General features: G+C 27.3%; 1 long non-coding RNA gene across 1 annotated transcript; it reads left to right on the top strand.

The window, feature by feature from the left end:
- The first annotated feature begins 17,626 nt into the window (after nucleotides 1-17,626).
- Nucleotides 17,627-20,507, top strand: LOC135924564 (uncharacterized). Its single transcript, XR_010571331.1, has 3 exons — nucleotides 17,627-17,679; nucleotides 19,506-19,661; nucleotides 19,722-20,507. It is a non-coding gene; the product is annotated as an uncharacterized LOC135924564 (long non-coding RNA).
- Nucleotides 20,508-22,164: the final 1,657 nt, after the last annotated feature.

The following is a 22,164-nucleotide window of genomic DNA, read 5'->3' as shown; positions in this document are numbered from 1 at the left end:
TACAGGATTTTAGGATTATAAATTAAATAAAACCAATATTAACCAAATATTTTCCGGTATTTAAAGATTTATCTTAGCAAAAATGTATAGTAATGTTTATGCCCTAATACGCTAACATATCTTAGGAAGTCAGTGTTCTTGATTTTTTTGGTGATTATCCAATGATGATAATAAAAATAGCAATATAAATAATATTGATATCTTGATTAGCATCAAAGGTATCAGATCTTACAATATTTAAAAGATTTCCCTCATTTAAATGGTCAACGTACCATATTTGTAGCGTTGATAAACTTAAAAACGGTCCGATTAAGATTTTAGCCAAAATATGCCTCGAGATTTAGCAAATATAGCTCCAAACCATTTCGCCACCGATGAGTAAAATTTCCAGGCTCACATAACGTTATTTTTCTTAATTGGGCTATTTCCAAATATCGACCTAAATCGGGCCGTTTAACAATACTATATATCTGCAACGGTTGTTATTTCTTGATTTTTCATATATTCATTTTTTTTTAATGGATGAGATATTTTATTTAAATAACAAATTTCACAAATTTTTAATTTACGAATTATAATTAAAAAAATATATATATAAAAACTAATAATATATTAAAAATGAATTAAAAAATATGTATGTATAAAATAGAAATGAGATAAAAAAAAAAAATAAAATTTTTACAAAAAAAAAGGGAACAAATAACCCTAGAGAAGAGTGAAAGCTTAAAAAATCTTCATTAGGGTCCCCTGAGATCTGTCTCATTTTTTTTCCTATAGTTTTGATGAAATTGAGAGCATCACTTCCGAACATGCCTAGGGTATTGGTAACAATTGGGATAAACACGGCATTAGTGAGGCAAGCATATTTGTTTTTTTTAGAATTTCGGCCTTTTCGATGGTACAAAATGAGAGGTTGGACTTGGCAGCAAAATCGACACAGGTATAGTTCCAAGCTAGTGGGAGACCGGAATGAGAGATATGCCATCGGGGCGTATGGCGTTTCCATTTGAGAGGCCCACTGGTTCGAGGGTGGATGGAATATTAACTTTTTTAAGAGCAGCTAGGAGGATATTGTTGATAGATTTGACACGGTTGTCGTCCATGAGAGAACTTGCAGTGCAAAGGATGGTTAGCTTTACATCGATAGGATGGCCACAGTCGATGCAAATGGAGGGAACCACGGCGTTACAGCCAAGGCGGAGGGCTAAGGAAATGCGTAGCTCTTCTCCAGTCAAGAGGAGGTAACCTGAGTTTGCATATAATACTAAATTATTGGGATTGTCTTCAAAGGGCCTGTTCGAAATAAGATATTCAACGGAACAGGCGATTAAAGGAGCATCCCAGTCTTTCTGAATGCAGAAAGCCGGACGGCAAAGGGTGGGTGATCAGTTGCTATCCCAGAAGGTGAAGGCCTGTGAGAGGTCAGTGTCTGAAGGAGTGGCTCCATTATCGATAATAGATTGTGCAGCGAGACGAGATGAGATAAAGGCTGAGAGGGAAAGTTGTATATGGGATCGGATACCAATACCACAAGACTTGCTGGGAAGGGTGGCTTGAAGCCAAGATGAATTGGAAAATTTAAGGTTTAATATGTTTTCAAGGAGACCCTGAATTTGGGTTTCATGAGAAACGAGCAAGTCACGGCATTTAAAGAACGGAGAGGATCTCAGGGCGTAAAAGATTTTAGGTATGTTGAAATAATTTTTTATTAAAAAAAAAAGATTGAGAGGTAATTAAATAATGTATTTAATTTGGATAAATTGAAATAATTTTACATATATGCTTCTTATAGCTCACAGATTACTGTGATAATTCTCAACGCTTATAATAAAAAAAAAATCAACACTCAGTATCTTTTTATATTTTTCAACACAATAAACGATCAACACTTATATCTTTATATCTATCTTTCAACACAATTTCCTTATTCAAAATATCTTACTTTAATCCTTTTTTTTAAACGGATATTTCTCACTTTTTAAAATTTCTAGAATACTATTTTTTTTGTGTTTCTACAAATTCCCTTTTGAATTTTAATTTTTTATTAATTTTTATTTTTTTTTCAAAAATTTAATCAAAAAAATATAATGACTAAAAACAAACATTTTCTTCTTTCAACAACTTCTTTTTTTTTAAAAAAAAAAAACAATAATAATAATAATTTCAATATTATATTTTTTTTAATAAAAATCAATAATATGTAATTATGAATAGTAATAATAATATTATATATTTAAGATTAAAAAAAATCGATAATGCGTAATCAATTTAAGATAATGCGTAATCAAAAAAAAATGACAAACCAATTAATTTTAAGATAATGCGTAATCAAAATATCAGCAATTATAATAATTACTTTAATAAAAAAAAACATTTCTTGAAAAATATTTATTTTTGAGTGTGCTAGATAACATATTGAAGTTCGGAAATTTTTAACCATTAAATTTTTATATATTCTATAGGCTCCCTCGTTGAAATTTTTTTTTATTTTTTTAAAATGCAATACTCACATTTATCTTTTATAGATTACTTGACCTATTCCAATTAATTTTGTCTCGTCATTCTATCTTTATGCAATGTTGACCATATAAGGGTATAAAAATTTATTTTAAAAAATTTGGAATATAATTTCATTATAAATTTTTGTTTATATTCTTAGCAAACAAAAATAATATTTTTTATCCTAATATTTTTATTATTTGAAAAATTTTTTAGAAAATTGATAATTGCACTGTTATTCTCCATTACATTTTTTTAATATAAATGTACGTTGATTATAAAAATTATTACGAATTGTTTTATATTTTATTTTAATTAAATTATAAATATGGCAAAACAATTTTTAACAGTTGATATAGCCATAATAAATGTTCGGTTTATATTATATGAAAAATAATAAATGAAATAGGTTCGTTTTCAAAGTTAGGGTTCGCCCTCTGGGTATTACAGCAATATTCTGTCATAATTTTTTGGTTTATTACAGCTTATAATATTAGATAATTACATGATTTTTTTGTACAACCATCACAATATATAGTCGGCCTACAATTGGAGTGCTCCACTTGCGCAAATGTTTAAAATGAGAAAATTAACATTAAAGTTTAAAATCTTAGGAAAACCTTATTGGATGCTATGAGTATTAGGTAGTTGACCTTCACCCAATATTATATTAATCATAAATATATATAATCATTATAAAATATGTCTAATTAACGAATATACTAATTCATATATACAAGAAATATAATATGATATATTCATACATATATTTTCATAATATCAATAATAACTATATATGTATACCTTCCAGATTACTATATTTTCCCTTCATTAATTGAAAGGAAATCTACATCTCCTAGAGGCATCCACCACTTAAAGTTTCGTCTAAAAAATCTTTACTTTGGTCTCCATTTACCTTTACAGTTTGGTGTTACCAGGCGCGTAGGCAACTGAGGGGGGGGGCAGGGGGACAAATCTCCCCCCAAGCCAAAAAATGCAGATGCCGGATTATATTTTTTAAAAATATTATTGTATATTTATTGTAGCAGTTAGGGAAAAGAAGAAATAAATTTAATATAATATACTAAATGTCAGTCATTTTTATGACATGAACAATTAATTTTCCTTGGGGGAAGAAGTGAGAATGGGGAGATCACGAGATGCCAGCTGGGGAAGAACAAAGAATGGATGAGATTTTGAAGATTTCAGTTATTGGTTATGTGTTTACATATTATTATTATTGTTTATATTATCGTTTATGATACTAATTGGATTTTTTTATGAATAAATTGGACTCACCATAGGAAGTTTATAGTTTGGACTTTTAAAATATTAATTTATATTTGTTAATATTTATTCCTATCTCATATATATGTATTTAATTATATTTATTTATCACATTCATCTACTAAGTTATTATCAATTAATTTCGATTTCAAGTTTTCCTTGGCGTAATTTACCTACTATTTTCAAATTTTAGTGACATATTATTCATCTAAATTTCTAATCAAATAATAATTATATCTGAAACTCCTTGTCCAAGAGGGAGAAAGAAATTACCAGTTTGTCCAACGAGATATAGTCTCCACCATCAAGCAGTAACAGCTTTTATGGAGTTAGAAGAGCCGATTATTAATGCTATTACTGAATCACAATGGCTTGAAAGAAATATTTCCTCAGAAGCAAGAAAATTATTGGATTCAATACTTATTCCAATTTTTTTTTCTCATTAGAATTTATTATTTAATTATACAACTATTTTATGTAATACTTTTCAAAAACATTACATTGACTTGATTAAGAAGATGAGAATAGCGGAGAGCATTTTTTTGGAACTCAAGGAAATTAGAGCTAATGTTGATGAAGAATTTCATATTTTATATGTTATTGTTGAGTCAAAAGCGAGCTATACATGTTTAATATTTGTCCCTCTCGACTTGCAGCAAGCTCATCGTCAATACATTAATATAATCAGTAGAAGAGTATTATAAAACAAATGCCCCCTCTCTTAGATACATTTATAACCCAAATAAATAAATGGTTTTTAATTCATCATGCAGCACTTACAAATCCGCAGATTTTACTTTCACAAAAGCCTTTCCAAGCTTTTTCAGATGGTGATAGAAAAAAAAAATATTTGTTAGACTTTTATCATGAAGATGTTAAAGTATCTTATGATGCCTAATTGTTGAATAATTATGATTAAAAGATTAACTATGGTTAATACAGTCCCAAAAAATACTATGGATGCGTTGCATTATTTTAAACACATTTTAGATTATATTCCCAATGTATTAAAATGGTTATATATATATTAGCAACTCTTCCCATTAGTAAACTAATGAGAGAACATTCTCTTTTTTTAAGAAGAATAACAGAGCCCTGCAGAGGTACTATTTGCAGGGCACGGTCCAGATTTTTTTTTTTTAAATTTTTTTTGGCTCGGGTTTTTTTTAAAAAAATTTTAAAGGCTTGACCCGTCTTTTTTGAAAATAAAATTTTCAGGCCCGGTCCAAATTTTTTTAAAATAAATTATATTTATTTTTGATTTTTATAGCTAATAATGGCGATTTCAAATATTTGGTTTTAAAATATACAGTTCGGGCCCGATATTTTTTTAATTTTCAGGCCCAACCCGGGTGTTTTTAAAAAAAATAATTTCGGGCCCGGCACGGGTATGTTTAAAAAAATTAAAATACAGTCCGGCTCGGGGGCCGGGCGCGCAAGTCTCTGAAAAACATAGCTATGAAATACAACTTCTGAAAGTAGATTGAATGATTTGGATCTTTTGAATATTCATAGGCATTTAACGCCAAGCAAGGATAGATAATTGAAAAATTATCTCAAAACATACAAAATACAATTATTCCTAAGAAACATTTTGTATATTAATTTACATTTCCAACATTTAAATTTTTTATACATTACAAAAATGTCAAATTTCAATTTTGGGTCATTTAAGTGATTCATATCGTGGTTATATTTACTTTAATTCACATTTATTTTATAGTTTTTCAATGCCGGTTTATATATATAATTTTATTGTAATTCACATTAATTTAAAATTGTGTAATAGAAAAGTTATTAGTCCTAATAAATTTATGCTTAGTATTTTTAATTAACAAATATTTCTTAAAAAATTTTATTATCCCCCCTTCCAGACTAAATTTCTGCGTACGCGCCTGGGTGTTACCTTTTTTAAACATCCACTCTTCCCCCCCTCCTCTTAATTAAAATTTTGATCTCTCAGAGAGCATCAATATTTGTTACTTGTGTACGATTGATCTCGTCTAGAGTATCAATATCGTTTCCCTTGTTGATTGATTTCCCACCAGAGTATCAATATCGGCAGATATTCCACCGGAATATTCTTATCGATTCCATTGTATGCTTGAATGGTCCAAGAGGTCACCGTTATTCTAGAGTGGCCAAGAGAGATCGATATCGTCTTTGGATAGTCCATAAGGTTATTTTATCCGAGCTGGCCAAGAGATTGTTATCACCTTTGAATGGCCCATGAGGACGTTATTATCTTAGGACTGTTCAAGAGATGGCTATCATCCATGGATGACCAATGAGATAATCTATATCTACATCGCACAAGAAGTCATTATTAGTTATTTAACCCAAATACGGCTACATCTAGCTCACAGAACCCCCATTAGTATTTATATAGGTCATATGATTTAAAAGTTCAATTTCCTTATATCTTTATATCGATATTATACCGGTTTCTTTATAGGTATCCATTTTCTGAATGTCCATATTAGCCAGGTTCTTTTATCAGTAATTTTTTTCCCAATGTTCAAATTAGCCAGGTTCCTTTATAAGTAACATATTTCCTAATGTCCAAATTAGCTAAGTTCTTTTATTAGTAATCTTTTTCCCAGTGTCATGCAAAGGTCACTATATCATTAGTATCCATGTTTTCATGATATTATTTCCCATATGTTCCATTTTTACTGGGTCATCAATTTCCCGTCATCATAAATATTCATAAAATAGAATTATTCCCCAAATTTAAATAAATTATTTAATAATAATAATTTTATCATCTCATTTTTAATAACTGTATTGTGAATATGCTTAATTCTTCTGAAATTTCATTCATAATCAGCAAGAACATCTACATTTGTACCAAAAATAAATGATTTTATTATTTTCTTTTGTTTGCAAATTTATTCATCAGCCAATTTTTCTTTATCAGCAATTATAATAATTCATTCAATATCAGAACCATTAATATTCTCCAAATTAAGATTATTATCAACCAAAATTTTATCATATTTTGAAAATTCTCCATAATTTATTCCATTTACTTAATTCTGATTCACAATTTTATCTTTATCCATATTAATTTCATGAAATATCCAATAAATTCATATTGCTCAAACAAATATCATATTTACAAAATAGTTCATAATTACCATGACATTCAATCTTTCCCCATAATTTATTTCATTAAACATTCAATAGAGGTTCTTTGTCTCGTTGTAGCCAATTTAATAAATAAATTATATTCATATTTACATTTATATCCATGACTGCGCCAATATAATATTTAGGATCATTCATGCAAACGCTTACGCAACGGGGGAGGGAGAAGAGAGACAAACCCCCCCCCCCCCCACTCTCAAAATGCCGGATATATTTTTCAAAAATATTATTGCTTTAATCATTTATATTTTATAATATTTATTCCTATCTCTTTCTTATTAAATATATATTTAATTACATTTATTTATTACATTCATCAACTAAATTATTTTATCAATTAATTTCGATTTCTAGTTTTCCTTGGCCTAGTATTCTATTATTTTCAAATTTCTAATGGCATAATATTTATCTACCATTTTCAAATTTCTAATCAAATAATAATTAATTATGGATATTAGGAAATTTTTTACACATATTGATGATGATGATGAAATTCAGAATCTTAGTCATCTTACAAAAAAAGCAAATGTATAAAAGATAATTTTTAAACATTTTTTTAATATACTCTTAGTAATTAAAATCCATTCCATAATAAATACAAATAATGAAAGAATAGTTGGAAGAATAATTGATAACATAATTGAAAGTTATTATATAGAGACATCAAAAGGTTAGTTATACCAAACAAATATTTGGGAAGTTTTTTAATAAGAAGAAATGTACAGTAAAATTAATCAGAATGAATGGTATTTTAATTAAATCAGTTGAGAAAACATTTGGTAGATATTTTAAATTTTTGAGCAATTAATTAATTTTCATGGTAGTATTTTAAATAAAAAAGCTGTTTTAAAATAATTTCGCTGGAATTTAATAAATAATTTTTATGTAATTATGGAGGTTTAATTTTTTTAAACACCTACTTTGAAAATGTATTTAGATATTTATTGATATTAATTGATAATTGGATTCATCTGATTATTATGAAAAACCTAGTAATAGTAAATATGGAAAGTAAAAAATCAAGCATACAAAATATACAAGAGGATAAGAATACTTTTATTGAATTTAGTAAAACAAAGAGAGGTAAACAATGTGCAGCAAGAATCTTTTATAAGATAATTTTAACGACGATAGTATACATCTCAATATTATACTCTTATACTAAGATCCTTGTATAAAACTAGAGTAATGATCATGCATATATAGCCAATTATTTGCATAAAGATAATTTTAGCTTAATCAAAGTTACGTATGATAAATATTTTATTTAATATATTTATATCCCCCCCCCCTCAATTTTTAATATCCACAAACTTTATGTGCTAATTGAAAGTTAAAATTTCAGAACAGTTATTTTATTAGATGGCTATAGCTAGCATACTCTATCCGAAACAATGAAGCTTATTCCAAGATATATGTCTTGTTTGACCCAAGATATGCCGGAAGAAATTTAGTTAAGCTTAATAGACTTGTTAAAATTCCAGCAAGTATAAAGATGCTAGGGAAATTTTCGGCAATAATCAAAAAACAAATTATCACGAAAGCTGTGAACTGATGATTTCTTCAAAAGAATTAATTCAAAGTGGGAATATGATTCCCATTTCATCACTATTGACAAAAATAGGATTAAGAACAAGAAAATATATATAAGATCAAAAACTATTGAGGCCATTCTATATTATGGATTGCAAAGCCTATTATTACATGGCAATTTGGATTCCGGAAGCTTGAATACCAATTGAAAAAAACAAGTTAAATTTGAGTTTTAAATTAATTTTATTTCTTCTTTTAAAAAATCAAATAATAATAATAATAATATGTATAACAATCAACTGGTATATTTAATAAAACATTTCAATAGATATTCAAATTAATTCTCAATTAACATTAAAATAAATTATTTCAACTGATCACAAATTCAAATTAACATTACAATAAATTATGTTAATTGAACACAATTAACATTCCCCTCTTCGACAAAGTATCAAGTTGCTGCTCGGTGAGCGCATAAGTCTATGTTTGAGTCGCGTGAGTCCATACGTTTTCATAGGTTTGATAAAATTGTTGTACGTTATCATTATCATAAGGAATAATTGATCAAATACGGAATAAAATTTTAAATTTGGAAAAAAGAATTTGGAATAAAAAATTTTGAATATGGAATGATAAATATGTAGAATTCCGTAAGAATGATAAATCAAAAAGATTATTATATAATATTTTGCGATTTGGAATAAAAATTTTGGAATATGGAATGATAAATATGTAGAATTCCGTAAGAATGATAAATCAAAAAAGATTATTATATAATATTTCGCGTTTTATATATTTTATTTTAATAATTTAAGTTGCGTTTTAATATTTTATTTTAATAATTTAAGTTATAAAATCTTTTAAATAAGAAGGTTTTTGTTTAATTCTTAATGGTCTGAAAGGTATCTTACTATTTTTACTTATGTCTACACTTCCCTCTTTACAAGAATTCTTAGGGTCACTTTCATAATATTTAAATCAATCTATTATAACATTCTCTTTTTCGTAACTGGTCTATATGTCTCCTTACTACACCTTTATCCGTATTAACTTGGAACATGGTGTCACTCTCTTTGTGCGTGATGTTGCCTTTGCACTACGTGTCATCACTCTGTTTCTTGTGCCAAACGAAGTCTCCTATATTAAAGGTTCGATTTCTCGGTAGCGATATGTTGACTTTATCAATTTTATCCTCCAATGGTTTCAATAAGTCCCACTTTATTCTAATATCGCGGTTAAACACTCTTTTGGATGGTGTGACACCTGTAGTATCATTCGGTGTGTTTCTGTAGTTAAACAAGAATCTGTCCAGTGCAGTTTCTAAGTCAATTTTTATGTTTCTTTTCATGTGAGCTTTGAATGTTCTCACCATACGTTCAGCTTGTCCATTAGATTGCTGATGGTAGGCGGATGTTAGTACATGTTTTATTCCATAGTCACTACAAAATATCTCAATGTCTTTGCTTATAAAGTTGGTACCGTTATCTGTAATAATGGTTTCAGGTATGCCAAAAAGCGAAATAGTTTTATAAATTTCTTTCAACGTGAATTCAGTCGTGATGTTTTTTACAGGAACTATAATTGGAAATTTACTATAGGCATCGACAATTATTAACCAATTTTTTGTAAAAAATGGACCCGCATAGTCTACATGAATCCTTTCAAAAGGTTTAGTCGCCAATACCCATGGATTTTGTATTTTCTTTGGGTTGTCGTGAAAAATATTACAGTCGTCGCAACTTCTAACTTCCAAATCAATGTCGTTGACCATACCAGACCACCACATGCGATTTTTGGCTAAGGATTTAATTTTACCTGCTCCCATGTGACCTTCATGTAATGCCTTTAATATGTTCTTTCTCAGACTTGTTGGAATTATTATTTTGTTGCTTTTGTACAGACAATTTTTAATAATACTAAGTTCATATTCAATATTTTCATAAGTTTAGGCACATTATTTCTTATATCATTAATAACTTGAGATAATTCAAAATCTTTGGACGTTTCATCACGTATTCGGCCAAAACTAAGAGGTATATCGCCAAAGTCATTTATAATTGCGATATCATCAATAACGTCATCATCAATTACTTGTGGTAATCTTGAGAGGCAATCAGGAACAACATTGTATTTACCAGCTTTATATCTGATGTTAAAGTCGAAACCCCCAAAATTATATTCCATTTCTGTAATCTTAATGGTACTATTATCTTTGAGCCCTTTGGTGAAAATATGGATTAACGGCTTGTGGTCCGTTACAATAGTGAACTTAGTCCCTATCAAGTATTCTTGAAATCTCTTGATAGCAAACATAATGGCCAGAGCTTCACGCTCAATATTGGTATAATTTATCTCGGACTTTGCTAAAGTTCTCAACGCAAACTCTATTGGTTTTTCTTTACCAACTTTTTTGGTGTGAAACAAAACAGCTCCTAAACCTCTTTTAGATGCATCAGTCGCAATTCCGATAGGTAATTTAGGATTAAAGTACGTCAAAGCTGGAGGAAGACTAATCAACGTCTTAAGATCATCAAAACTTTTGGAGTGTTCTAAATTCCACTCCCATTTTTCCTTGTTGACAATCTTGTATAAAGGATCAGCTATTTCAGCAAAGTTGTTTAAAAATTTTCTGTATTAGCCCGCCATACCCAGAAACGTTGACAATTCAGCAGCTGATTTTGGTTCCGGCATTCTAACGATCGCCTCGATCTTGTCATGGTTGGCGTGGATCCCATTGGCGTCGATATCGTGTCCTAAGAACCTCAGACTTTTTTGAAGAATAAGCTTTTTGCAAAATTAGGCACTAAGCCATAAGATAATATTCTTTCAAAAACTCTTTTTATGTTGTTGAAATGAGCTTCGTAACTACTTCCCGTTATTAATAGGTCATCAATATAAAAGATGACATCTTTCATGTCACCGTGATCCATAATCTGTTGAAAAACTGCAGAAGAAGTCTTTAACCCAAAAGGAAGTCTAGTAAACCGGTAGTATCCCCTTGTGTAGATATGGTTAATATGTTTCTGCAGTTTTTGTCGATGGGGATTTGTAAGAACGCGTCTTTGAAATCGATCTTGCTGAATTTCTTCCCCTCCTTGAGCTTAGCTATAAGATCGTTTATTCTTGAAAGGGGGTATCTGAAATCTTCAAGAGCAGGATTAACAGTGTCTTTGAAATCGGCGCAAACCCTAACGCTCCCATTTTCTTTGTAGACAGCGGTTATAGGTGCCCATCGAACATCCGTCACCGGCTCAATGACTCCCTCGTCTATCCATCTCATAAGTTCTTTAGTTACAGCATCTATTTTTGAATAAGGTATACGCCTTGGTAGTATTATCTTGGGTTTGGCATCATTTCGTAAATGTATCTTGACTAACTATGTTGATTGGTTTGGTAGTCAGTTTAAATTCACAATCTTTTATTAATTTATTTATTCCATCTTCATAATTGATATCGATGTTTGCTATAAACTTGTTCAAAATATTACTAAAGGCATTGATCCACATTCGTCCCAATGATGCATTTTTATTAGACTTTACGATTACTGCTTGCAAGTGTTTGGCGATACCATCGTAGCTTACTTTAACTTGAGTTACGCCGATAATTTCAATTAAGTTTCCATCATAAGCTGAGAGTTGTAGAGTGGACTTTTAAGATCTTTAATGCCTATTTGTTTAGCCATTTCATGAGGTATAATCGTAAATTTAGATCCTGTATCGACTTGCATAGTAACGGTAACATCATTTACTTTTAAAGAAGTCATAAATGCAGTCATTAAGTTTATGCTCGGTTAAATTGTTGACATTAAAATCACTATCATTATTATTTTGTATAGCGTCATTTTTATTTTCCACAATCTCTTCAATGTTCATATTGCAATTGTTGCTATTACTTTGGCTCTGATCATGATATTGTATTTGTTTTTTTAGATTATAGTTTTTCCATGTATTGTTTCCTCCATCACTATTATTGTTATAATTGTAGGATTCATATCGGTTACCATTTCAATCATCATATTGATTCTGATTTCTTTGGTTGTTGTAAGACCAGGAGATGTTTCTCCCAAAGTTATTATTGTTTTTCCAGGCATTATTTCTACCATAATTGTTTGAATTGCTATTATCGTGCCACCTGGAGTTTCTTCCGTTATAGTTTGAATTGTTGTTGTTTTGCCAGGCATTGTTTCTATCATAATTGCTTGCATTATTGTTATTGTGCCACATGGAGTTTCTTCCGTTATAGTTTGAATTGTTGTTCGAAGATTAGTTATTACGAAAATTTCTAGAGTTACCTTCACTGTCTTGAAAATTATTGTTTTGATAGTTTCGGCTAGCATTATCATTAGGCCTAAAATCATTATAATTCCGCTTCTCAAAATCAAAATTTTCCCTACGAGTGTTACGTCCATTACAATTAAAATTATTTTCTCTAAAATTATTACGTTCATTATCATTAGAATTATTCTCATTATTACTAAAAGTACTTTTGCATGGTATTTTATCAATATTTGAATTAGAAATTTTTTTATTTTTATCCAATTTTTTATCATTGTCTACATAATTTGTATCACTAACGTCTGGTTTAATATTGCTACCATCTAACTCAACTCCTAATTTCATCATCTCATCTACAGTCCAGTCCTTATGCTTATTCAACTTCCTTCTGATATGATCGTTTAAAGTATATCAATTTCTCCTTAATTCTACTGTCATCTAGGAAATTGCACTTCTTATGTAATTTATGTATTCTATAGAAAAATGTATAAAAAGACTCGTCGTCACGTTGTACCGCTAAGTTAAAATTTTTTATACTTAAATTTATATCTTCCCTCGGAATTAATAACTTGAGTTTATTAAAAACAACCTTATAATCTTTTAATTGTGCCTTTGAACACACGGATGTAATTTTGTCATAAATGTCAATTGATAAGTTACCTAATAAGGTCCTAGCCTTAGATGAGTCAGACGCAATGTAATCCTCAAAGTATGTCTCAACCATATCAAGGTATGTGTCCGTCATCTCTCCAATAAGTTTTGGAAATCTGTGATACGGATCGAATATAGCAGTAAGTTTATTGTCCATAATTAGCATTAAGTTTATTGTCCATAATAAAAATTTTACTTTAAGAAAATACTATATGTTTTAAGTATGAATTTCATATCGAACAAAAAAATCAGTCAAACGGAATTAAATAATTCTATGCCTTTAAATTTTATATCGTCAAAGCAAATCAAAAAAAATCCTATGCTTTAATTTTGAGTCGTCAAAGGAAATTAGATAATTCAATCTCATTGAATTTAAGTCGTCAAAGGAAATTGGATAATTCTTTAAATTTAAGTTTTTAAAGAAAACTAGATTATTCTAAATCTCTAATTTTAAGTTATAAAAGAAATTCAGATAATATTATGTCTTTATATTTAAATTATCAAAATAGATCAGAAAATACTATAACATAAAAAAATGTGTAATTCGTATTCAATTTATATACTATAATTTGTAGCATAATAAGCGTATCAAAATATAAATTGGCGTAAAATTGTAAGTTTTAACATTTTGTGATCACGCAATCTATGAATATAAAGTTCTTATCTTGAATAATATGCGGTCTCCCATTCATTAACATATTATTGCGTAGCATCACAACCACACATATCACGAGCCATATGTGCGATGAAAATAGTGTCCAGCAAATTAATCGCCTTAAATTCAAACATTAAAAAAAAAAAAATTTTTTTTTTACCTTTTGTATATTGTATATATCAGAATAATATTTGACTATATTTTTTTTTTAAAAAAGACAAGTCATATCCTTAGAATTTAATTTTCTTTTTACTTTTTTTTTTAATTTAAGGCAAATTTTATATATTTTATTTTATTTTTACAAAAACGTGCCGGGGCACCATGAAGGAAACAAGTTAAATTTGAGTTTTAAATTAATTATATTTTTTCTTTTAAAAAATCAAATAATAATAATAATAATATGTATAACAATCAACTGGTATATATAATAAAACATTTCAATAGATATTCAAATTAATACTCAATTAACATTAAAATAAATTATTTCAACTGATCACAAATTTAAATTAACATTACAATAAATTATGTTAATTGAACACAATTAACACCAATAATAATAGCAATGAAAGTAATTTTCGTGGTCTTGTAAAATTTAAAGCATGAGGGGATTCTGCATTAATGGAGAGCCTTAATAGTAAATAAAAAATGCTTCATATCTTAGCCCTAGAATTCAATGAAATAATTGATATTTGCAATAATATCATTTTAGAAAAATTGTATTGAAATCAATTCTGTCTTATGCATTTCAGTTTTGGCGATGAGACCACAAACATTGCTGGAATTTAGCAGATGTCATTATGTGCACGATTTATAGATACTCAAAATAACATTATCAAGGAAATATTACTTCAATTTATTCCTGTTTCAAGCATGATTGAGTCTGCCTTAGAGGATGTAATATTTGAGAATCCTAAAAAATTCAAAGTAATAATTAATCCCATTATAAAATTATTTTTTCAATGGCTGAATATGAAATTTATACGTTGGCAAGGAAATGAAATGATGGAGCTCGTGCAATGAGTGGGCAATACAATGGCAGAGTTGGGCAGTACCGCGAATACTTGTATCTAAGATACAAGATCCTTTTGTATCTTGTACTCAGTATCTTATTGACATTTTTAATAAGATACTAGTATCTGTATCTAAGATCCTTTATTTTGAAAAGAATCTTGTATCTTTTTCATTTTCTTTAAAAAGATACAGATACAGATTCTTTTTAATATTCATGTTTAAAACATTTACATATCACACAAGGTAACTTTATTTTCTTCGTGAAATCTTGTATTATTTTCTTTATTTTTTCCTGCTATATTTTAAATATATTGATAACCAAAATTAGTTGGAAATTTTACAGATCACAAAGATAGATAGATTAAAAATAGCAACACCAAAACTAAATAAGTAAAGGTTATATTTTATATATAATATTTTTTAATTTGTAGAATGTTTAACATTTATAGTAGTGAAGATAAAATTATGGAGATAGGTTCTTCTGAGTCAAATCTGAATCTTTAAATTCTAGATGGAAAATTTTATATAGTAATTCATGTGAAAAGGACAGGGTGCAAGCCGAATGTCAAAATTACACAAGTAAAAAAGTTATTAAAGATTGAACATACTCCTCACAAACTTTGTTAAACATATTAAAGTATAATATACATTTTTATTTTATAATTATTAACATAATAATACTTATAATACTTAAGTCCTTCTTAGATAATTGTTATTAAAATTTTTTATAGAAGATAGTTGATTATCAAATTAAAATCATTTTGGATATATATTTTTTAGGAGTGTACCGATACTACTTTTTAGAGATCGATGCTATCCGATATTCCCGATATTAAATTGATATCGGCCGATTACCGATCCGATATCATATCTAATTTTGTATTCTGTAAAGATAACAATGGTTTTAAATATTTAAAATAATATTTAACATTAATATAGGGTAGATTTCTTATATTTCCGATTTATCAGAGGTCAGCTTGAGGCAATAGTATGTCAATATCACCAGCTTCACTAAAACAGAATCTGTAGTGATTATCACACACTTTTATAAACAGAATGCGCAAAAAAATAACAATATGATAGAATGTTTATTAATTAATTAATATTACTAAAAAAATATACATAAAAATGGATTTCGATTTTATTTATAAAAATAAATGATTTTAGATATAACTATTTTTTTTCATTTTATAACATTTTATTTTTGTTAAAGAAGCCTTATATCGGATCAAATTTTATAATATTGACCTATAACCGATATTTTAAAATGGGTGAAATATCAGCCCGATCTGATCCGAGAAAAAATATCTGCACATCCCTAATATATTTTATATTTAATTATTTTAGCAAGTTTTATTAAAGGAAATATTTAAGCTACAATTGATATATAATATTAGATGATTTTAAAAGGTTCTTAATAAAATAATTATAATAAGGTAGAATTTAACTTTATTAGTTACTTTTATTTATTTATGATATAAATAAAATTACATTTCAGTATTTATTTACAAAATTTAATTAATTTAAAATGCATTAAAGAAAATTGCTATGTAATTAACAATTAAATAATATAATGTGTACATTATTTTCATATTTTTTATATATAATTAATAATTTTGCAAGAGATATATAAAAAAAATATGAAAAAAGATTTAAATGATATTTATATACTATATATGATATTACAAATGCAAGAATTAATAAGTCATATTAGAAAATAAATAAAAAATACATAAATATCACAAACAAGTAATGATAAATACTTATTAAAGATAATGAATAAAATAAAACTAGTATATATTTTTTAGAGATGCCATTTATCCATATACTCCGAATATAAGCTATATTTAAAACAACACAGAAAATAACCTGCAAATTCTAATAAATCATTTGATTTAATTTTTTTTTCTTATTTGCACATTTTTAACTCCCATTAAATATACTACTCTCACTTCCCTGTTTAAGCTATAAATGGGCAAAAATTAATATTATTAATACCTGGTTATTATAATTAATTCATCAATAAATATTTTATTATTGCAAATATTCATTCTTATATGTGTATGCTATGTTCTTCACAAATAAATAATAAAAACTGTATTTTATAAACTATTCTAATTTAATTGGTAATTATAATTTAAAAGCATCTTGTATTTAGACACTCTAATTTAGTAAAAGATACAAGTATCTTTTATCTTGTATCTTTTTGATATTTGGAAAAGATACTAGTATCTGTATCTAAGATTCATTTTTTAAAAAAAAATCTGTATCTAGATTCTTTTTCCGGAGGACCTGCCCAACTCTGACAATGGGCTTCAAGCATTTATAAAAAATAAATATTAAGCTATATATGTCTACTGTGCTGCTCATTCGCTCAACTTGGCAATATCTAATTCATCTTCTTTACCATTGATATCAAATAGCTAATGTATAATTTTACTTATTTTAATTAAATTTTTTCTATTTATATCAGACAAAATATCTAGCGTCTATGAAATGTTTAGATACCCTAAACGACAAAATATTATAAACAAAATTATTTTAGAAACTCTTTATCTAACAAGGAGAAAGAAATTGCAAAAAGCTTGTCCCCAGAGATGGAGTCTTCGCCATCATGCAGTAATAGCTTATATTGAGTTGGAAGAGCCTATTAATTATTAATGCTCTTACGAAATATCACAATAGCCTGTAAGATATATTTCCTCAGAAGCAAGCAAATTATTGGATTCAATAATTATACCAGATTTTTTTTTTCTCATTAGAATGTATTAATAAATTATCTAATTTTACAACTATATTTTATGTAATATAATATGATATATTCATACATATATTTTCATAATATCAATTATAATTATATATGTATACTTTTCATATAGCTTCTTTACTATTTGTGAAATTTTTTTTTGATCAGAGTTTTCTTATTTATCATTTTATTAATTAATAAATAAGAAAACAAGACAATAATATTAATTTAAACATTTATGTTAAGTTAAGAATATTTAAATAGCATAGTACACCATAACTTTTACCATTGTTAAATAATTTTTAAGATTTATAGCAGGGACCCGGAACGACCTAACACCTGAACGATAATTTACTGAAGCATAACCAAACCTTTGCCAAATGGCTAAAAGGAGTGAACCAACTTAATAATCTGTTTGAAACATTATAGACTAGTTTTACCTTTTACTTTTCTCTGGGAAGTTTTTTCAATTATATGGTGGTAATTTATTAAATTTTCTCTCAAATCTAATATTTTTTCTTAGTTATTTTATAAATTTATATCACTGTCATTATATTAATAAAATCATTTATTTTTTTGTTTTTTTTTCTGTTTTTATTTAAAAATTTTTTAAATATAAATAAATATTAAAATTAAAATTTTATTATTCCAATCTAAAAAAAAAAAATTAAAAGAAAAAATATGGCATAACCATTTACATCTCTATATCTATATTATTATTTTCCGATGTCCTTACTACGTCATCGTGACGTCATGTCATCGCTACGTCATGTCATCGGTACGTCATGTCATCGGTACGTATTTTTTTATTTTTTTTATTTGTTGATTTTATTTATTTAATTTATACAAACAGATGAATGGAATTTCGAGAATTGAGGGTGTACACATACCTAACATGGATTGAGAGATTTGAAAAGTCTTTGAATTGTATAAACAATATTCCCTCACTTTCTAAATATGAATGAAATAAATCATGTGAATAAAAAGATTCAGGTTAACTTTTTATTTCACTTAATCCTTTTTTTATTTTTTAGATTACCTTATCAATTTTCATCTCATATTATAAATTACACAGTAATGAAATCTCTACAAGATAAACTTGTATATTTATTTTGAACATACTCACAATTTTTGTCATTACTTACATTACAATTTTTTATACTTTTATTTTTCTTTCATAACCAATAATTAAGAAGATAATCAAGTTTATTCAAATATTCTTATCCTAATTTATTTATAATCTCCAATCCTTATAAATAACTCTTTCTTTATTTTTTTCCTCTCCCTTAATGAATTTATTTATCACTAAATTTTATTATCTCATTCTTTTCTTTCTATCTCTATTATTTATTAACCACTATTTCTCAAAACCTTATTAATTCCTTTAATTTAATTTTTATTATTTTTATAATATAATAATTTATACCTTCCTTTTTCCCCCCTTTTTTAATCTTATTTTTTAATTACCTTACAATCAATTAATCTTAATCTTAATAACATTACATAAATCATGTTATTTTTTAACTATTAGAATATCATAATGCTTGATAAGTCCCCCAAAAATTTTTTTTGATGATAGCCTTCCAACTACCAGAAATATGCATCTAATATTGACCCACCGGTTTTAGATTATTTTAATGTTTGTTTAAATTCAACAATAGTTTATTTATATTTTTGCCTGATTTCTTTATTTGTCTAGGCTAACTCTAATCCCATACATTGCTACAAAACATGATGAATCTATTATAAAGATAAGCAAAGAAAATAATGACGATTAAACAAACGCCTTACCCGTTCTAGAGTTGCTGGTAGACAAAATAATAAAGAACTACGCTTGAAATGAACTGATCTGGAGGTTTATTTTGTTTTTTTTTATCTTATGTTTTATATCTATGTTTATTTTATTTTCACCCAGTTCTCCAAATTATACTATCACCACTACCACAATCCCTGTGCCTCCGCCTATTTTTTAACAAATATAAACATTTAATTCTGTACTGTCATTCAATTCACTAGGAGTTAATATAAATATTACTTTATCCGATTCTCTAAGAAACTTTCATGAATATTTAGAGGAATGCTCAAACTTGAATGTACAGTACGGCCAATTTCATCAACTTTATTAATGGAAAAATATGCAGTAGTTCTGTCGTGGCCTTTAAAACAAAACTTACGACCTTTCATGGTTGAGTTAACATTGTCGTTCATGATTGTATTTTAGAAGGGGATACCAATGCTGACATTGACAGAAATATCGTTTTGCGTGTTCAAACTTGAATGTACAGTACGGCCAATTTCATCAACTTTATTAATGAAAATATATGCAGTAGTTCTGTCGTAGCCTTTATAACATTACTTACGACCGTTTTATGGTTGAGTTAACATTGTCGTTCATGATTCTATTTTAGAAGGGGATACCAATGCTGACATTGACAGAAATATCGTTTTACGTTCTTCTTTTATCAGTATCCCAAGGCATAGGCATATCATCTTTATCAGGACGAGTGTGTTTTGTACACTGCTTTGTTAATCCGTCATCACTTTCATCTACAACACTAAATGATATAAAATTATACATTATTTCCTCTCCAGACGACCGCCCAGATTTATTTTGTCGCTTTTTCCATCAAAAATTAAAATTTCAACAAGGATTTGCTCTTAATTTTATCAAATACATAATAAATAATCCTCATTATTTTTTAAAAAAATTATCCTAAATATATATGTCAATAAAAAAAAATATCTTAAAAAATATATAAATAATTTGCATATAAGTTTCATTAGTGTTTAATGGCATTTTTGTAATTTAAATATACAGCATTTTTTTTTACTTAACATAAAAAAATATATATCCCTTATCAAATTCTTTGACAAATAATTTCAGAAATGCAAGACATACATTAAATTTATCTGAAAAACAACAATAACTCTATATAATAAACAACATATTTTTTAGATATAATTTTTAATTGATCATATTACAAAAAAGTATAAGAGTCGGTTGTTTTTATTTTATTTGTCATGATTCTCTAATAAGTGGTTGCCCAGGCCTTCCCAGTTTCCCTTAATACGGAATTTACATGTTTTTTTTCCATATTAGACTAATTGGTAAATCAGATATTTCCCGTTCATGTGATGATATTAAAAATTTAACTATTTATGAGGCGGGAAAAAATTTTCAAAATTATAATGGGTAGTACTGGGCATGGAACCTCAAAATTAATATTAGCTTGCACCTGACTTGGGAATATCTTTTAGAATTATCAAGGGTTGAGCTGGGCTTGATAAACTTTTTCAAAATTATAAGATCTTGGATGCTTCCTAATATTGTGAGCTTGAACCTGGCCTGACATCTATCGTAATAAATGAATAAAAATCTCATTCCCCGTCATTTTTGACGGGCTTTCTACTAGTTTATATAAATATAAATGCTTATAATTTGCATTGCAAAGCTAGTTTATATAATATTTCTAATTAAAATAACAAAACATATAATTAATATTATTCAAATTCGTAATATAACTAAAATCTCATTTATATTGAAAAGAATAAGGATCTTAACGATATAGCGCGAGGTGCGAGTCAGTAAAAATATATTTTATTAACTAATTTCTTTTTCTTTTCATAAGTTATATATACATTTTTATAAGTCCAAATTAGAATACAAACGAAAAACAAAAAAGTAAAAATATTATAAAATATAAAAAGTAAGGTTACGCCGAAAGTTATTAAATTACAAAAAATTCAAATGCAAAAAACAAAAAGAATTAGATTATAACGCAACATTCTCCCTCTTCTTATAATTTCATCGGAGAAGACACAGAGAGTTTGTTGTCCAAGTGGTTTATTGTTTTGGTAATCAAGTTGTATCACAAATCATCATAACGTTGGCTTGTCCTAATCGTTGGTTTGTTTAAATCGATTTTGCACGTTGGTTTGTTTAAATCTCAAGCTTGATATCCTTATTGCAATTTGTCTCCATTAATCATAACTTGTTTGATAGTACTCAGTTGTTATTATTATCATCAATAAGTTGCGAATAAGAAATAATAGTTCATCATATTGGATATAAGAATAAATGAAGAATGATAATCAATAAGATTGTTATATTTTTAGCGTTTTAATTTTTCGCGTTTTAATGACTTTTATTTTTTCGCGTTTTAGTGTTTAATTAATTTTTGCGTTTTAGTATTTAATTTATTTTTATTTATTTTCAATCTCCGAGGTTAAAATATGCAAATAAAATATTATTCACATTTCCCTCTCTTTAAATAAAAAATTTAAATTTCACACCCTAGTTTTAATTCAAAAAGTGTTATTTTTAATAAAAATTCTTCATAAGATAATTTTTAGAAAAT

This window comes from Gordionus sp. m RMFG-2023, chromosome 2, assembly GCF_954871325.1.
Source record: "Gordionus sp. m RMFG-2023 chromosome 2, tfGorSpeb1-WG-v2, whole genome shotgun sequence".
NCBI classification, from domain to species: domain Eukaryota; kingdom Metazoa; phylum Nematomorpha; class Gordioida; order Chordodea; family Parachordodidae; genus Gordionus; species Gordionus sp. m RMFG-2023.
This window is presented reverse-complemented; position numbering and strand designations above follow the sequence as displayed.